The following is a 16,525-nucleotide window of genomic DNA, read 5'->3' as shown; positions in this document are numbered from 1 at the left end:
GGAATCCGCAAGGATGGGCCAAATGGAAGAAAGCCATTGTGGTCCCAGGGAAGCCACTTACCCTTTCCTTTCTTAGATCCCCAGTTTCTGCTAGCCAGAGAGCTGAGCTATATTCCCAACTCCAATAAGCCCATCTCCCCTGATCCCAAACCCCTCCAACTGGATTCACCCCTAACCACCACCGTCTCTTGCCCCATCTCTTTTCCCAGTTCCTCCAACAAAGCAAACACTCTTCAGAGACACCTCGCCTCTAAATCTTGAGAGCGCTGTGCGAAGCCCCAGCTGCCTGGACCCCCAGCCACATGAATTCTAGTCCCTAGGGGCATTGAAGTCACCTCCCCGAGAAATCCCTATGATTTCATCTTCTATTTAATCTTTATTTCGCCTCATACTTTTTAGAACTTCAAATAATTTCTCATTTGTAGTAACTAGGAAGCCATAAATCTCCCCTTTATGTCTGAGGAAAATCAATTGTTATTTGACATTTTACCTTAATATTCCTGACTTCCTTCAACTGTAATAAAGCTTCCATCTGCCTTTTCTTTTACAGGCAATTAGTAAGTCACCTTTTAAAAATTTCTCCACATTTTCTATCAAATGAATGCCAGGATCAAAAGGCGAGAGCTGTTTTATGGGATTGAACTCACCGAGTAGAAGGGGTTTATCTGTAGCTTTCGAGGTACCAACACTCATTAATGGGTTTTATTGATTCGGGGGCTTTTTAACCCTTAGCAATAATACAGGTGTCACCTGCCTGCGGCACTTGAGAGGGGGCAGGGATGCTGGGAGGGGCAGGGAGAAGCCCACAGTGTCCAGAGAAACCCTTTGAAATGTGATCACTCCCGGCCCAACTATACTCTCAGAGGTAAATCACAGGCCAGACACCCTCTTTTTCCAAGAGAGAAAGTTTGGGGATTTTTTTTTTCTCAAATTACCCAGGGGAATGTGACACTGCTGCCCTGCCCCTGTGGGATCAAAAGAAGGAGGCCTGTTCTTGGGGTCTGAGGAGATGGGCGTGTTTCCCGGGGCTGCCTCTTTGAGCCTTGGGCAGGTCATTGAAGGAAACGCTGAGGCTCAGTTTCCCCAGCTTCGAAGTGGGGAGAAGACTCTCCTCCCTGCCCCCTCCCAGGGCTGCTGGGGTCTGCCTGCCAGACCACATTGTGAGAAACGCTTGGAATAGCATGGAAGATGGAAGAAACTATACAAGGAACTAACCAGAACTATGGCCAAGGGTAGAAATCTCAGTCCACAAACTCCAGAATGACACCTTCCTTGCTTTTCTAGAACTCACCCTAATTGATTCTTCACCTCCATTCCACAGGGCCTTTCCCCAGCATGTTCTCCAGAACCCCCAGCTGCCTTCCCCCTCATCCACAATGCCCTTTCCTGCAGGCCACTGTGTGACCCCAGAACACAGGAGGCCTTTCTTGGTCCAGACAGCAGGGCTGGAAGCTTTAGAGAGGTTAGCAAGAGATGATGAAGCAAATATAGGAAATGTTCTTGGTGGCAGGTGTTCAAGTGTGTACTCTAAAATTCTTTCAACATTGCTAGATGCTTGAGACTTTTGCATTAAAATGTTGCAGAGGAAAAAGGGCTCAGTCTGGGGCAAATCTCCCCCAGGTGGAGGGCCTGCATGTGATGGGAACTGGTTTGAGCAGAGGAAGAGGAGGGTGAGGGCCTTCTGCATCCAGAGGAATCTGCTTGCGGGAACTGCTGCATTGTTTGCGGGCCCAGTGCAAAACGGAAATGCAGGGTCCCTTCTTCATACATGACTAAGAATATCAAGACAGCAATAGTAGAGCATGAAACTATAAGTGTGAGGCCCTTTTAAGGCAGGACGCACCCATGAAGCCCTGTCTGCTTGGATGAAAGGTCTGTTTTGACCAACTCTTTCCCACCCATCTCTCTATGTCTGATCTTAAAAGATCAGTACTCTGAACCTAGCATCTGATGCAAGTGAGTAGGTTGGGGCCTCTTCTAATAATAATAAGAGCTAATACTTATGCAGGCCTTGCCGTGTGCCAGGCACTGTTTCAGCACTTGACATTGTATTAACTCATTTAATCCTCCCAACAACAGATGAGATTGGACTATTATGACTCCCATTTCACAGATGAGGAAACTGAGGCACAGAGAGGCTAAGTCTTGCCTCAGGTGTCAGAACTGATAAGTAGTAGAGACAGGCTGACAGTCTGGCTCCAGAGTCTTGCTTTTAATCACTCCCCTCTGCTACCTCTCTGAAAAGATAGCCAGGAAAAACCCGATGGTGACAGCCCCCTGGCTGGAATTTTTGCTTGTCTTCGGAGGGCCACCTTCTCAGCATTTCTAGCTCAATGCTTCTCAACTACAATGTTACCACACACCATCTTGAAGTATGTCATAGGTGTCATATTCCTAGTTTTAAAGTACCAAAGTCTGTGAAGAACTGAACTTGCCCTGCCTGGTCCTTGAGGTAGATTCTCAGGGGAGTAGGGCACCAGCCAATATCATCACAAGGTGTGGCAGGGCAGGAGAGGCAAGAACTGCAGCTCTAACCTCATTAGTGCAGGATTGGAGGAGTGCTGAGAGGGAGCCTCTCTCAACACAGCTGCCCTAGGGACACCACTGACACCTGGTGGCCACCAGTGGAATTGCAGGCCTAGTGGCTGGGAGACACAGGGCAGGTTCGTCCTCCATCTGCTAGCCAGGGAGAGGAACTATATTCCCAACTCCAATAACCCCATCTCCCTTAATCCCAAATCCCTCAGTCTCAAATTGGCCCCAACCACTACCTTCTCTAACCCCATCCCCCTTTCCTAGTTCCTCAAATAGAAAGAAAATCTGGCCTTTTCCACTGTTCAGAGTCACCTTGCCTCTAAATCTTAAAGCCACCATGCCAAAGGGTAGTCAGTGCAGTCACAGAAGGGAACAGGGTATCAGCTGCTCTTGGGTGAGTCAGGAAGACCCCCTGGGGATGAGGCCCTTAAGGATGGGTAAGAATTAGCCAGGAAGACAACAGGGGAAGGACACTCCTGGAAGAGGGGACAGAACTGAGCCAGGCTTTGGAGGAAATTAAGATTCTGAGAGATAAACTTACCTGCACAAAGCAATCAGATATCTAAGTGGCAGGGCCAGATTGTCTGATGTGAGTTGTGGAGGATTTGAGCTGGTGCAGATCACGAAGAACTCTAGATCACCCAGGAAAAATAATTAACATTCAGGGTGGCTTTCAAGTGCCTTCATAGTCCTTGGTTCTGAAGCCTGCCTGGTCCTCAGAGGCACTGCCAGGACGATGAGGATCCCACCAAGGCAGCTGGCACTGGCTGGGCTGGGCTTCCATGCAGGACAGAGAAGGCTGCAGACCTTGAGATTTATGATGGTCGTGACCTTCATGATTTAATGGTCAGGAGTTGAGCTATTCCATCTCATCACACAGTTTTGCCTAGAAATAGCTGCAAACCTGCATTCCGGGATGGCTTTCAGTCATGAGAGGGTGACCTGTGTCTCTCCTAAATCATATTAATGCTCAAGGCAGCAGGCCTGTGCTTCCTTCCCTCTGCAGTACCTTTCGCCTTCTGCCCGCCATATTCTTCTCTGAAGGAAAGTCTCTCTGGACCAGCAATGCTGAGGAACACGGAGGAGAGGCAGGAAGGCCACTCTGGTGTGACCCATCCTTGGGCCCCCTGCCCCCAACACACACACAGAGCCAGGCAAACCTTCGAGGAGCAGCAAATTGGCTTGGCCTCCCCCAATCTCTCTCTCTGAGGATTAACATAAATCCCTTCCCCCACTTCCCTCCCTCTCTTCTTCCCTCTCCCTCCTCCCCCGGCCTCACCAAGCTGCCCCACCAACCCCACTCCCGCCCTCCAGGACCTCCCTGGGGTGGGACCACTTGCTGAGCAGTTCAAATGAAGGCATGACCCCTTCCTCCCAGAGAACTCAGTCCTTGAATAAGACCCTCCAGAAGACCCTGTGTGTAAGGGGGTTCCCTGTGCTCCCCTGAGCCCCCCTCCCAAGTACAGCTCCTCTCCCCACCTGCCTAGGAGTCCAGAGACTTGCTTTAGGGCTCTAGAGGTCCACGTAATGGATACAGAGAGAGCAAACTTCCCATCCTGGGTGCAGACTTGGTGATCCAATGGCAGGTCCCTGGGCACAGACAGTGGGGCCATCTCGGCCGTGGGCATTGGCTGGTGATGACTCTAGTAAACAGTGTCCTTGCTGATCCTTTTCACTGTCCACTCACAAGCACTTCCTGACTCAGGAGGGTCCTTGTGATCCACTTCCCCAGATCTGTCCCTAAGTCCTGCCCCTTGCTCACTCCCCCTCCCCTCATCCTCCCCTGGGGTCCCGCTCCACACCCTCTTGGACCTCCACGGAAAAAAAGCTCCTTCACTTTTCTTTCACGGTATAGCTTAATGGCCCATTAAAAGCCAAAGCCAAAGCCAAATCATTAGCGACAGACAGTTGCCCTTCTCTAAGAGCAGGCAGGGCTGGTCTTCAAACCCTCCCTGGGAGGTGAGATGCATTTGTATCCTACCCTGAGGGAGTCATGCCCTTCCTTCACCCTCAACCCCCAGAATAAGCAGCAAATAAAAGGGAGAAAATGAAAACAGACCAGTGTCCATAATGAGACACAGGATGACTCCCCTGGGACCGGTAGGCACATCCCTGCCGATTTCTGGGGGGTTTGCACCAGGCAAGGCGGGGGTGTAGTTCTGGGATCGGCCAGCAGGGGGAGATGGGAGGCTGTGGGCGGCCGGCTGGGCGGCCGTGGGACCAGAAGTCCGCTTTCAGCGCCCAGAGCCGGGACAAATGGGACCCGCGGCTCCTCTCTCCAAGGCTCCCTGGAGCCAAAATCTGTGGGTAGGTAGGGGCCAAACACTGCCAGGGCGTTTCTCTTGCATCGGGAAACTGGGAGTCCCTGGACAGCGCCGCCGCGTTCTGGCCGGCTGCGGAAAACGGGAGATGCCTTCCCAGTGTTGCCTCCCGGGTTCTGGTCCCAGTCCGTGCTGGAAAGGCTGAGGATTTCTCGGGGCCCCTGTTGCCCCATCTGTGAAATCTCAAGGTTCGCGCACCAAAGATCCCTGAAGCCCTGAAGGCAGTGTGTGTGGAGGGGAGGGCGCTTGTCCTCAGCTATTTCAGAAACCCAATGGGGGGCGCACATCTACCCTCTAGACGGCTGCCCAGAGTTGCCCAGACAAACCCAGGTGCCAAGGGCTGACCGCCCTGCAGGCACTGGTGCTTTCTGTGATCCTGAACTAGGAAGTGTCCCTGATGATCGATATGAGAGATGAAAATAAAGGCAAGTACATGCAGCTTCTTTGGTAAATAAGAATATCAACTCACAGAGTCCATAGGAATTGCCGGTTGGTGTTGGTGGTCAGCTTTCCCTTCCAGCTCTCCCAACCCTGCCAGTCTTTCATGCCTTCTCCTCTCTCCCTATGGAGAAATTGTCACGAATCTCCTTAGCCTGGATGTTCCCCACTCCCCCTTGCCAAAGCCATCAAACCTCATTACCGGAAACAGGGCTTTATTCTAAGAGGAATGAAGTGGGGATGGAGGCTGAGTCCCCACAGGCCCTGTTTCCTCTGGAAAAAAAAAAAATCGGAGTACTTGGGACACGGTGGCGAGGGCTCCCGTGGCAGTGACTTTGCCCAGCCTCCTCTGGTCGAGGAGGGATTCACGGTGCAAACTCTTCTCCAGGGCAGGGGCAGGTGACCCAGGCCTGGAAGAGGCCAACCGAGTGCACAGCGGTGGGAGCCGGCAGGACTTTGTTGTGGCCTGGGATCTGGGAGCTGTCACCACCATGCCTTCCTTCCAGCAAGGAAAGAGGCATAAATGTCCTCCACCTGACCCTGGGGCAGTGTCTGCGTGGCCTGCCTGGGGCCTCAGAGCCTCTCGAAGTGGAGCTGCCTGGGAATCTTGCTCACCCCAGGGCAGCGGCAGCAGCAACAGGACTCATGACCTTTCACCTTGACCTTTCACCACAGCCTGACCCCTCTGAGGTGGGAGTGAGTGCAGGGCCACAAGGTGGGGGGGTGTCCATGTCAGAGGAGAAAGGGTTTTTAAACCAGAGAAGTCGGAGCACTGAAGACAGTGTTAGCAGCCGCCTCCTGGATTCGCGGGCTTACAGGAGTTAGGACGCTCCAAGATGTCATCAGGCACGACCCTGGTCCCCGAGCCGGTGAGGGGCAAAGCCAGGCCGCGAACCTTCTTTTCTGATTCCCAAGTGAAGAAAGAAAAGCAGATGTGTTAGCAGCCAGAGGAGCACCAGGCCATGCCCATCCTCAGGGTGGCAGTGGAGGCAGGGCCTACTCTGCCCTCTGGCCCCTCCCACCTGGGATTTGATTGCTCTGCAAGTTCAGTGACCTGTTCAGCGACAATAGGCAAGGCGGGCTGGACTGTTCCCGACAAAGGCAGGTGTGCCCCGCCCCTGAATTTATGAGACCCCCAGACCTGGGGGGCTTGTGGCAGTAATTCAAGGAGCCATCTGCAGCCGGAGGAGCATTCCAGAGACCTGTTGAATCCAGAGCTGCTTCCCCAGGGACCATTCATGGACACAGATGCCTCCTGCAGAGTCCTTGGTGGCCCTGGCCTCCCTTCTGCCTTCCCCTCCCCCTCCTACAGCCTCCTTCCCCCTCAGGTCCTGCCCCTAGCCCACCCTCGGGGCAGCCCCATGCCCTGTGCAAACACTCATCTCCCCCCCAAATACACACACACACACACACACACACACACACACACACACACACGACTTCAGCACCTTCCAGTGCCCTCTGACTCGTCACCCCGCATTCTCCATTCTGCATTCTGCCTCTCAGCGACCCTTCCAACGTCCTCTCTCCTTGCTTTCCACCAGAACCGTTCCTTCCGGCTTGTTCCTGTTGCCCACTCCCTTGACGTGAGGATGCCCCGTGGGGCCCCCAAGGACCCCCCGCAGGAGCTCCCGGGCCAGGGCCTCTTCTCTGATCTCCTAGGGAGGAGCTCAGTGCCTGTCTGTGGGTTGACAAGTGTTCTTACATTACAGTCGTCTTCTCTGAGCAGCGCAGGGAGAATGAGATGTGTTCTCTGAAATTTCCACTCCTTCGTTTTAGAGGGACAAGCCTGCTTGGAAAGTGCATTGCGGGAGAGGCAGGTCAGGCCGCTTCATCCTGAGTGTGGACCCCAGCCCTGTCCTGCTGGGCCATTTGTCCTTCCACAAACCCCACTCTGCTCACCCATTCTCAGCCTCAAGTCCCAGTCTCTATCTGGGGTTAATGGATCTGCCATCTTCCCTTCTCTGGACTGCGAGCTCCTTCTGGGCAAGCCTCCTATCACCACCACGGCACCCGGCCTGTCACTGTAGGCCCCATGGGTGCACCACCTTTGCTCGTGGTGTGGTTACCATGCTGCCTTAAGGTTCAGAGAGGTTTGTGGACTCAGCATGCGTCACCCCGCCGGGAAGGGGCTCAACTGGCGAACAGTGCCTGGCTCAGTAAATACATGTTAAATAAATGATCAAGACACTTTCTATTGTTCCTGAAAGGTGGCAGATTTTATTCTCAAAGTGACACTTCCCATCCCCTGCCACCTTTTGCCCAGACTGTGCCCCCTCCTGACTGCCCTCTCCCCTCTCCTCCATGCTGCCATGCCAGGCTCACACCTTCATGTCCTCCATGATGACTTCTGGGACTACTCCAAGCCCAAATGACCTTCCAGGCCTCCAGTGCCTATGAATGCCACACTGTCTAGTGTGTTTCTTATATGCTTGGGTCTCTTATATCCTTTATTATTATTCATATGAATATGTCTCATCTCTGAAATCGGACTGTATGACAGACGGAGGAAGGGACTTATCATTTTGTATCACCAAGTGTTCAGGGTGGTACTGAGTCCCTGGCAGTTTCTTCACGGAGAATACCCAGAGCTGCCTTAATTTCCATTTTGGAACAAGATGGGTAGCAATGCGTAGTTGTGTGCCCCCCAGCTATGCCTCTGACTACATTTCTGACCACTCTCCATCTAGCCCACTCTTTTCCAGCCTCCTTGCCATTCCTTGGGGTCTCCAAGTGCTCCTGTGCCTCAGGGCATTTGCACGTGCTTCTCTCTTGGCCCAGACTGTTTTCTGGATATCAGCATGCTCCCTCCATCCCTCATTGCCATCAGGTCTCTGCTCAAATATCACCTTTTCGGAGAGGCCATGCCTGAACTTAGGAAAACAGGAATTCTTTTCTCCATATTAGAGATTCTGCTTGTGGCAGGTACTGTGCCAGGTGATTTGTTGGGCCTGGGCAGGTGAACAAGGCACATGCAGGCCCTGATAGCATCTGCCTTCCAGCTCTGCCACTGGGTCTCACTGGAAGGGGACACTGCAGGCCTGTAGTGGGGACAGCTGTCCACCACTCCCTCTGGCTTTATCTTCCATTTAAAATCCAGAAAACAGAAGCTGGGGCTGACATAAGCCTGGGGTGCTTTGGAGGGGAGGGGTTCAGTAAACAGAAGGTAGCTCTCTTCCCACCCTCTGTGTCTGCATGCAGCTGTGGGGCCACAGACACCACAGGGGCTTGAGACCCCATCCTTCCCCCACCATTCTAGGGTAAAAAGCAGGTCCTCACACTCAGGAAGAGGTCGAAGCTTAGGCCTGGGTTCATTGTAGAATGCGCTGCAGTTCTGCTTCTCACCACCAGATGGAGCCGCAGGGCCCAGGGCCAGTCCCTAGCTCCAAAATGTTTCAACCTTAAACTCTGAACCCGTTTTTCTTACTCTTCCTTTCCTTGTATAATAGGTGGAAGCTCCTCCAGAGATTATAAAGCAGGACCCTTTGACCAGGGTGTGAGATGCTTTGAAGGTCCAAGAGCTGGGACATTAACTGTTTGTGTGCCGAATGTGGGAGGTGGGTTGTGGGTTAAGCTGACAGAGGAGATGAATGCTTTTACCGTTTGAAAATGGAACCAACAAAACTAACCCAGAGGCTGAGGACACGCGTCAGTGTGCACATGCGAGTGTGCGTGCACGTGTGTGTGAGACCAGAGCGCCCATGTACATTGGGGTTTCAGAGCTCATCTCTTGTGTCCAGCTGTCTGAGAGCTTGGACTGATAAAACCATTCCTTAGAGGGTTGGGGAGGGTGAACATTCATATGTGTAGAGGGAGAGAGATGTGGGGACACTTCCGTCCTGACGTGCCTTCTAGTGTGTCTAGTTGTGTGTGTGTGCAGGTGGGAGTACCTAGATCAAGCATTTGTGGCTGTGCTGTGTGTGTCTGCCTCTGCTTTGGTATTTCTGCCCAGATGACAAGGGCTCTGCCCTAAGCGTCAGTAGGTCACCCAGTAGCTGCTCTGAGAGCATCCACCACAGACACACATACAGCTGCTGGTGCGCTGAGCTGCTCTGTATTTGATTTTGCGTATGTATGTGCTCTACGTAGGGACTCTCAGGGCCCGGGCAGGAGGTGTGCAGGTGTGTCCGCATGTTGATATGTGTGGCATACCCCTTGTGACCTGCCTCCCCTGGGGCTCAGGCCAGGCCAGCTAGCTCTCTGGCTATTTTACTTCTCCATGACCCAGTGTCCTCCCAGGCTGCCCCCTCCTCAGTCAACATTGCCCCTGCCTTTCCCCTTGGCCAAGGATATCTTAGGGGAGATTGTTTATTTCTTCAATTAAAAGAAGAAGGGGGGCTTCCCTGGTGGCGCAGTGGTTGGGAGTCTGCCTGCCGATGCAGGGGACGCAGGTTCATGCCCCGGTCCGGGAGGATCCCACATGCCGCGGAGCGGCTGGGCCCGTGAGCCATGGCCGCTGAGCCTGCGCATCCGGAGCCTGTGCTCCGCGGCGGGAGAGGCCACAGCAGTGAGAGGCCTGCGTACCACAAGAAAAAAAAAAAAAAAAGGGCCCTGGGAGGCTGCACACTCAAAATTACCATATTTTAAAATGCTCTGACCTTCATGAAACCATAAATCTCACAAGGGTGTCTCAGCTACCCTATCCCCTAACCTGGGTTCCTCCCTGCCCTGAACTAAGGGGTTCACAGCCTCCCCAGAATTGGCTGGGGAGATCTGGGCTTTTCCTCTCTGTGGCCAGAGAGACCCCGTGTGTCTCTGTGTGCATGTGTGTTAATTTTCGGTTCCTACAGGTCTTTTCTGCCTCAATGTGGTATTCAGGAAAGTTTAGAAAGCAGAAAAACGAGATTCCAACACCCCTTCCCTGGCTGTGTGACCTTGGACAAGGCCCCTAACTTCTCTGGGCCTCAGACGCCTCCCTGGTAAAATGAAGCTGATGTACCCTATGATTGGAAACTCCTTCCTGCTCTGATGCTGTGAGATCTGAGATCCTTTAAGTAGAACCTTATACAGTGCGTATAGAATGCATCAGCATTATCCCCATTTTACAGATGAAGGGAAGCAAGTTCTCTCCCGGGACACTGCTCTTTCCACAAGGCCACCCTGAAACAGGCAAAGGTGGAAAGAGCATCAGGAACACAGACACACGCTCCCCCCTGTGGGCTGCGATCTTCTAGAACACCCCCAAATAACCAGGAGGAAATTGATGAGAACTTGTCTCACAGCCCTACACAGTAATTATTAGTGTTCGTAATGATACCCCAAGGCATTACATTCCCCTGAAATGCCTTCGGAATCATCAAAGAAAGATTAAACCATGCCTAGTATAATTGCTTTTTGAAATATCTTCTATTTTATTCTCTTGCTTGGAAAATTGATAACCTATGGATTTTCAATTAACTTTAAGTTACGAAGAACATTCAGTTTACCCAAGTATCCCATCCATTTTCTGTTCCCTTTTAGGAGGGGTTTATTATCCATCTCAGGCTGAATCCCCCAAAGATGACAGTATTTGGGGGCTGGAAAAATCATGGATCGCTCATTGGAGGCCCTAGCTCCAGCCCTTTCTAAGACTGTTGACCCTGCAAGTATCCTAGCCTCTCCCAGCCTCGGTTTCCCCACCTGTACAAAATGGATTAATGCCCGGCTCCCTCAGGGTCATTGCTAGAATAGAGTAGGTTATGGGTGTGTTTGTGAATGTCATGTCTTTGCAAATGAGAGATACATGGGAAGCACTTGAGAATTGTTTGATAAGACCTCGGGCTCAGCCAACAAAACTGCTAGCCTGGGCAAGGAACACTGGACAGGCTTCCTGGACCCATGGTTTTCCCAGCAGCAACCTGTGCAGCTCTGGGCAAGTCACTAGGCCTCCCTGGGCCTCGGTTTCATCATCTGGAAAATGGGAGCAGGCAGACTTGGAGGAGACCAGAAATTGCAAAGTGGCAGTTCAAGAACCAAATTGTGAGGGACAAAGTGAGAGAGTGGCATGGACATACATACACTACCAAATGTAAAATCGATAGCTACTGGGAAGAAGCCGCATAGCACAGGGAGATCAGCTCGGTGCTCTGTGACCATCTAAAGGGGTGGGATAGAGAGGGTGGAAGGGAGGGAGACGCCAGAGGGAAGAGATATGGGGATATATGTATATGTATATCTGATTCACTTTGTTATAAAGCAGAAACTAACACAACATTGTAAAGCAATTATACTCCAATAAAGATGTTAAAAAAAAAAAAAAGAACCAAATTGTGCCCACAGGCTTTTTTTTTTTTTCCTGCCACACTGCACAGCTTACAGGATCTTAGTTCCCTACCAGGGATTGAACCCAGGCCCTCAGCAGTGAAAACCCTGAGTCCTAACCACTGAACCTCCAGGGAATTCTCGGACTAGCAGTGTTTTAAGTTCATTACCAATATTTAAAAACTGAGAGATCATACAATTACCACATCAGAAAAAAAAAACACAAGAAAAAAAGCCTGATTAAAAAATCGGCAGAGGATCTGAATAGACATTTTCCCAAAGAAGACATACAGCTGGCCAACAGACACATGAAAAGATACTCAACATCATTAATCATATGGGAAATGCAAATCAAAACCACAATGAGATACCACCTCACACCTGTCAGAATGACTATCAACAAAAAGACAAAAAATAACAAGTGCTGGTGAGGATGTGGAGAAAAGGGAACACATGCACTGTTGGTGGGATCGTAAATGGGAGCAGCCACTATGGAAAACAGTATGGAGGGTCCTCAAAAAATTAAAAACAGAATTGCCATACAATCCAGCAATTTTACTTCTGGGTATTTACACAAAGAAAATGAAAACACAAATTCAAAAAGATATATGCACCCAATGTTCATTACAGCATTACTTACAGTAGCCAAGCTATGGAAGCAACCAAAGTGTCCATTGACAGATGAATGGATAAAGATGTGAAATATATATATATATATATGTCATAAAAAAATGAAATCTTGCTGTTTGTGACAACATAGATGGATCTAAAGGGTATTATGCTAAGTGAAATTAAGTCAGACAAAGACAAAACAAAACCTGTACCATCTCACTTATATGTAGAATCTAAAAATCAAAACAAACAAATAAAACAAAATGAAAAGAGACTCATAGGACTTCCCTGGTGGCACAGTGGTTAAGAATCCATCTGCCAATGCAGGGGACACAGGTTCAAGCCCTGGTCCGGGAAGATCCCACATGTTGTGGAGCAACTAAGCCCACGTGCCACAGTTACTGGACCTGCACTCTAGAGCCCACGAGCCACAACTACTGAGCCCGTGTGCCACGAATACTGAAGCCCACATGCCTAGAGCCCGTGCTCCACAACAAGAGAAGCCACTGCAATGAGAAGCCTGTGCACCACAACGAAAAGTAGTCCCTTCTCACTGCAACTAGAGAAAGCCCACACACAGCAACGAAGACCCAACGCAGCCATAAATAAATAAATAAATAAATGTATCAGGAAAAAAGAGAGAGAGAGACTCATAGATACAGAGAACAAATGGGTGGTTGCCAGAAATAGGTACAGGAGATTAAGAGGTACAAATCTCCAGTTATAAAATAAATAAGCATAAGGAATATATTCAATAATGTTGTAATAACTTTGTATGGGGACAGATGGTTACTAGACTTATCGTGGTGATCATCTCAGAATGTATGCAAATGTCAAATCACTATGTAGTACACCTGAAACTAACATAATATTGTACATCAACTAGATTTCCCTTTTAAAATAAATAAATATAAATAAATGAATAAAAATTGAGAGATTGCATTAAAAATCTAGAACCATGGTTTAAAAAAAAAAAAAGAAAGAAAAGAAAAGATCTGGTTAAACCAAGCCAAGATCTTGCAAGGCAAAAATTGGCCAGTGTCATGCAGCTGTCGGGCCCCCTCTATCTCTCACTCTACCCCTGTGTCTCCCAGCTGGCTCTCCTAGCTTGTGTTTACTTGCCCACCCACCCCTCCCCGGCCCCTGTGGGTTCATGACCCCTAGACCTAGAGGTCTCGAAGCCTTTAGGCCTTGACAGTCACAGTTCCCTCAGGGATGCTGCCCTTTGTCCTAAGGAGAAAGAGTGACACGGGAGCTGCCCAGGGCCACTCTTCTCACCTGGCCCCGGGCTCTGGAAGGGCACATTCTTTTTGCACCTTCCAAGCCAATGCAGAGCAAAGCACCTTTGAGGAAACCCCCACCCCCCCACCCTCCCCAGCCCTCACAGGCCTCACAGCCAGAGCCAGTAAGTCACAGCTGTGGTTACCCGCGCGCTGATTTCTGTTTTAAAAAATACTGCTGGATAAACAGTGAGGGAAACCCGAGCTGTTCCCACACCACATAAATCCCCGGTTTGCTGTCCTATCTGGTTAGCTGGTTTTCCCCCAAATAATAGCACTGCTGCCTTGCATCAAGGGCTGGAAAAGTGCGCCGCGGGAACTGGGCCTGGGAGTCTCCCAGGCTGGCGCCCGTCCCAGGCCTCCCTCCTTCTCTCTTTCAGCACTTCCTGCCCAGGGCACTCACCTTTGTCCTCACTCCCTTCACCTGCATGCCCTTCCTCCTCCCCCTCCTCCTGTCTGCTTTGTCTCACTCCAAGGCCTCCATGGGAGACCTTCCTGGGGGACCCTGGGCTCCTCTTGCAACCAGAAAGCCCACAGCCAAAGTTAAACCTACCGGACCACCACCCCTACCCCTGGAATGCCCCCTTGAGAGTTTCCTTCCAGAGCCTTCTGTCAAAGTGCAAATATCCCGGCTCAGAAAGTAAGGTCAGAGCCTTCTCCAACTTGAAGATTAGTTTTGCCTTAGATTAGAGTTTCCGGACCTAGAGGGGAGAAAAAGACACCCAGTCAAATTTGAATTTCATATAAACAACAAATACTTTTCCAGCTCAAGTGTGTCCCCAGTACTGCATAAAACGTATTTAACTGGGCTCCCTGTATTTTTTCTGGCTGCCCTAACTTAGAGCCTTTCCTTGAGATCAACGTGCCTTTAACTCCTTCAGGCACAGAAGCTCTGGAACGGGTGCATTTACTGAGCACCTACTGCACATCGTCTATACAGCCAGCTTCCACTTTTCAGTTGAGGAAACAGAGATCATGTGACCTCCAGGAGCTGGGGTCCAGATGCAGGCCACTGTGTGCATTACTGTGCTTCCCAGCCATCTGCCCACAATCTTGGTAGCAGACAAGTGACGGCTGCACCAAAGGTTTAAAAAATATGTACACAAGAGAGAAGTTTCATCTGAGGGAAATGTCTCTATTATTAACGCAGTATTTTCTGGGATTTAGGGGAAGACCCTGTCGTCGGGTCCCTGGGACATTCCCCTGAGATGTCTTGGAAGCTTCCTGGGAGCATCTGTGACCATTGTGAGGACTGTATTCTGTGTTTTAATCAACTCCCACCTATCTGTCCAATTGGTTGAGCCTCGCAAAAGTCCTATAGGTGAGTAGTGACCCTTCTGCCTCAAAGTTTTCTGAGACAAAAAGGACATATACATTCCAAATAATTCCCAGGACCAGCAATAAACATTCTGGTCCAAAATAATTTCCGTCATATCTAAAGCTTGTCTGTCTCCCCTCCCATCCCTCGTGGTCTTGCTAGGGATCAGGTGTCTTATCTGATTCACATGTTCTGCTACATGAGTGAATGCTAATGACCTCAACTTGTCCCTCTCAGGTGGCCTTCTGGAGTTGTCCTCAAGGCAAAAACCTCAGGTATTTTCATCATCATCTTCCAGACGTTACCACTAAACACTGTACACCAGGCTATGGCACAAGATTTCCTACATCACCTCACTCTCTTCTCAGCAACCCAACAGGGAAAGAAGAAAAAATATATTCCCACTGTACAGATAAAGAAACTGAGGCTCAGGAATTCCCTGGCGGTCCAGTGGTTAGGACTCGGTACTTTCACTGCCGGGGCCCGGGTTCAATCCCTGGTCAGGGAACAAAGATCACACAAGCCACTCAACACGGCCAAAAAGAAAAAGAAAAAAAGAAACTGAGGTTCAAGTGATAGAGTTGCCCAAAACCATTCAGTTTATTAGTGGCAGAGGTAGGATTTGAATCCACACTCTCCTGATTCCCAAGGCTATGATCTTGACCCTCTGTTATGTTACCATAGAAGAAAGTATGGGGTGGGGGAGCCACTAGGATGGGCTGTCTTCACCCTCCATGGAGCCGTGACCTGCCCCGTAGTCCAGCTGAGTAAGGACGGGGAAGACATGATAATTCCCCAGGTACATCGCCCTTTACAGTCAGCCAGCTCTTTTCACAGACATCAGGTCATTTATCCTCATAACAGCCACAGGAGGCCAGTACTGTTATCTCTACTTGGCCATCGAAAAAACTGAGGCTCAGAAAAGGGGTGTGACTTGCCTGAGGCCACACAGCAGAAGAAGGCCAAGGCCACACCTTGAACCGGAGTCCCTGCCTCCAGGCCCCGGGTTCTCCCCTGACACCCCTTCAAGTCCAGGCACAGGTGGGAGGGGGGCAAGTGCGGAAGCAGGTCTGCAGGCGCCAAGGGCACGCCTGCTTGTCGAGCACAATGGGGGAAATTCCGAAAGTTCCTTGGGATGGCTCAGGTCTGGCCAAGCCCACCATCCTCCTCAGGGACCCTCCTCCTGATGCAGCCTTTTCCTCTTCCTCCCCTGCCTCCCCCAACCACAAGCCGAAATGGGGTCCCCTCCCTTCCTGTAAGCCGTGCTCCCCTTGGCTGCACAGGGAACCTTTCTGCCATGTCCATCCGCCTCTGTCTCACAGGCCTCGGGGCCTTGGCGGGGACACGCTGACTTGGAGGAGGTTAAAGGTGCCGGTGCCCGGCCTTCATCTAACAAATGGGTCGCCGTGAGGGGGGGACCATTGTTGTTCTTTCCCGGCCTCAGAAGAGGGGCCTGTCAGGAAGATGTAGAGACCGGCAGGCCCCCGGCTGCGCCCCGCAGGGAGGCTGACAGACGCCAGCAGCTGTTCGGGCGCCGGGGTGCCAGGGCCCTGCCTTCTCAGCACAGAGGGCCCCCGCGCCCCTCCTGACCTCTCAGTGCCCCCCCCCCTGCCACGACCCAGGGCCCACTCTTCCAGGGGCAAAGGGCCAGGCTCTGGGCCTCCCTGGGATGGGGTCCCTGGACAGATGCGGAGGCCAGAACAGGAATCCGATTACAGCATGCGGGCCAGGCCCCGGGAAGGCTTTCCTCTCTCCCAGCCCCCTGTGGATTCCTTCCAGAG

This window comes from Hyperoodon ampullatus (assembly GCF_949752795.1).
Source record: "Hyperoodon ampullatus genome assembly, chromosome: 19".
Lineage (NCBI taxonomy): Eukaryota > Metazoa > Chordata > Mammalia > Artiodactyla > Ziphiidae > Hyperoodon > Hyperoodon ampullatus.
This window is presented reverse-complemented; position numbering follows the sequence as displayed.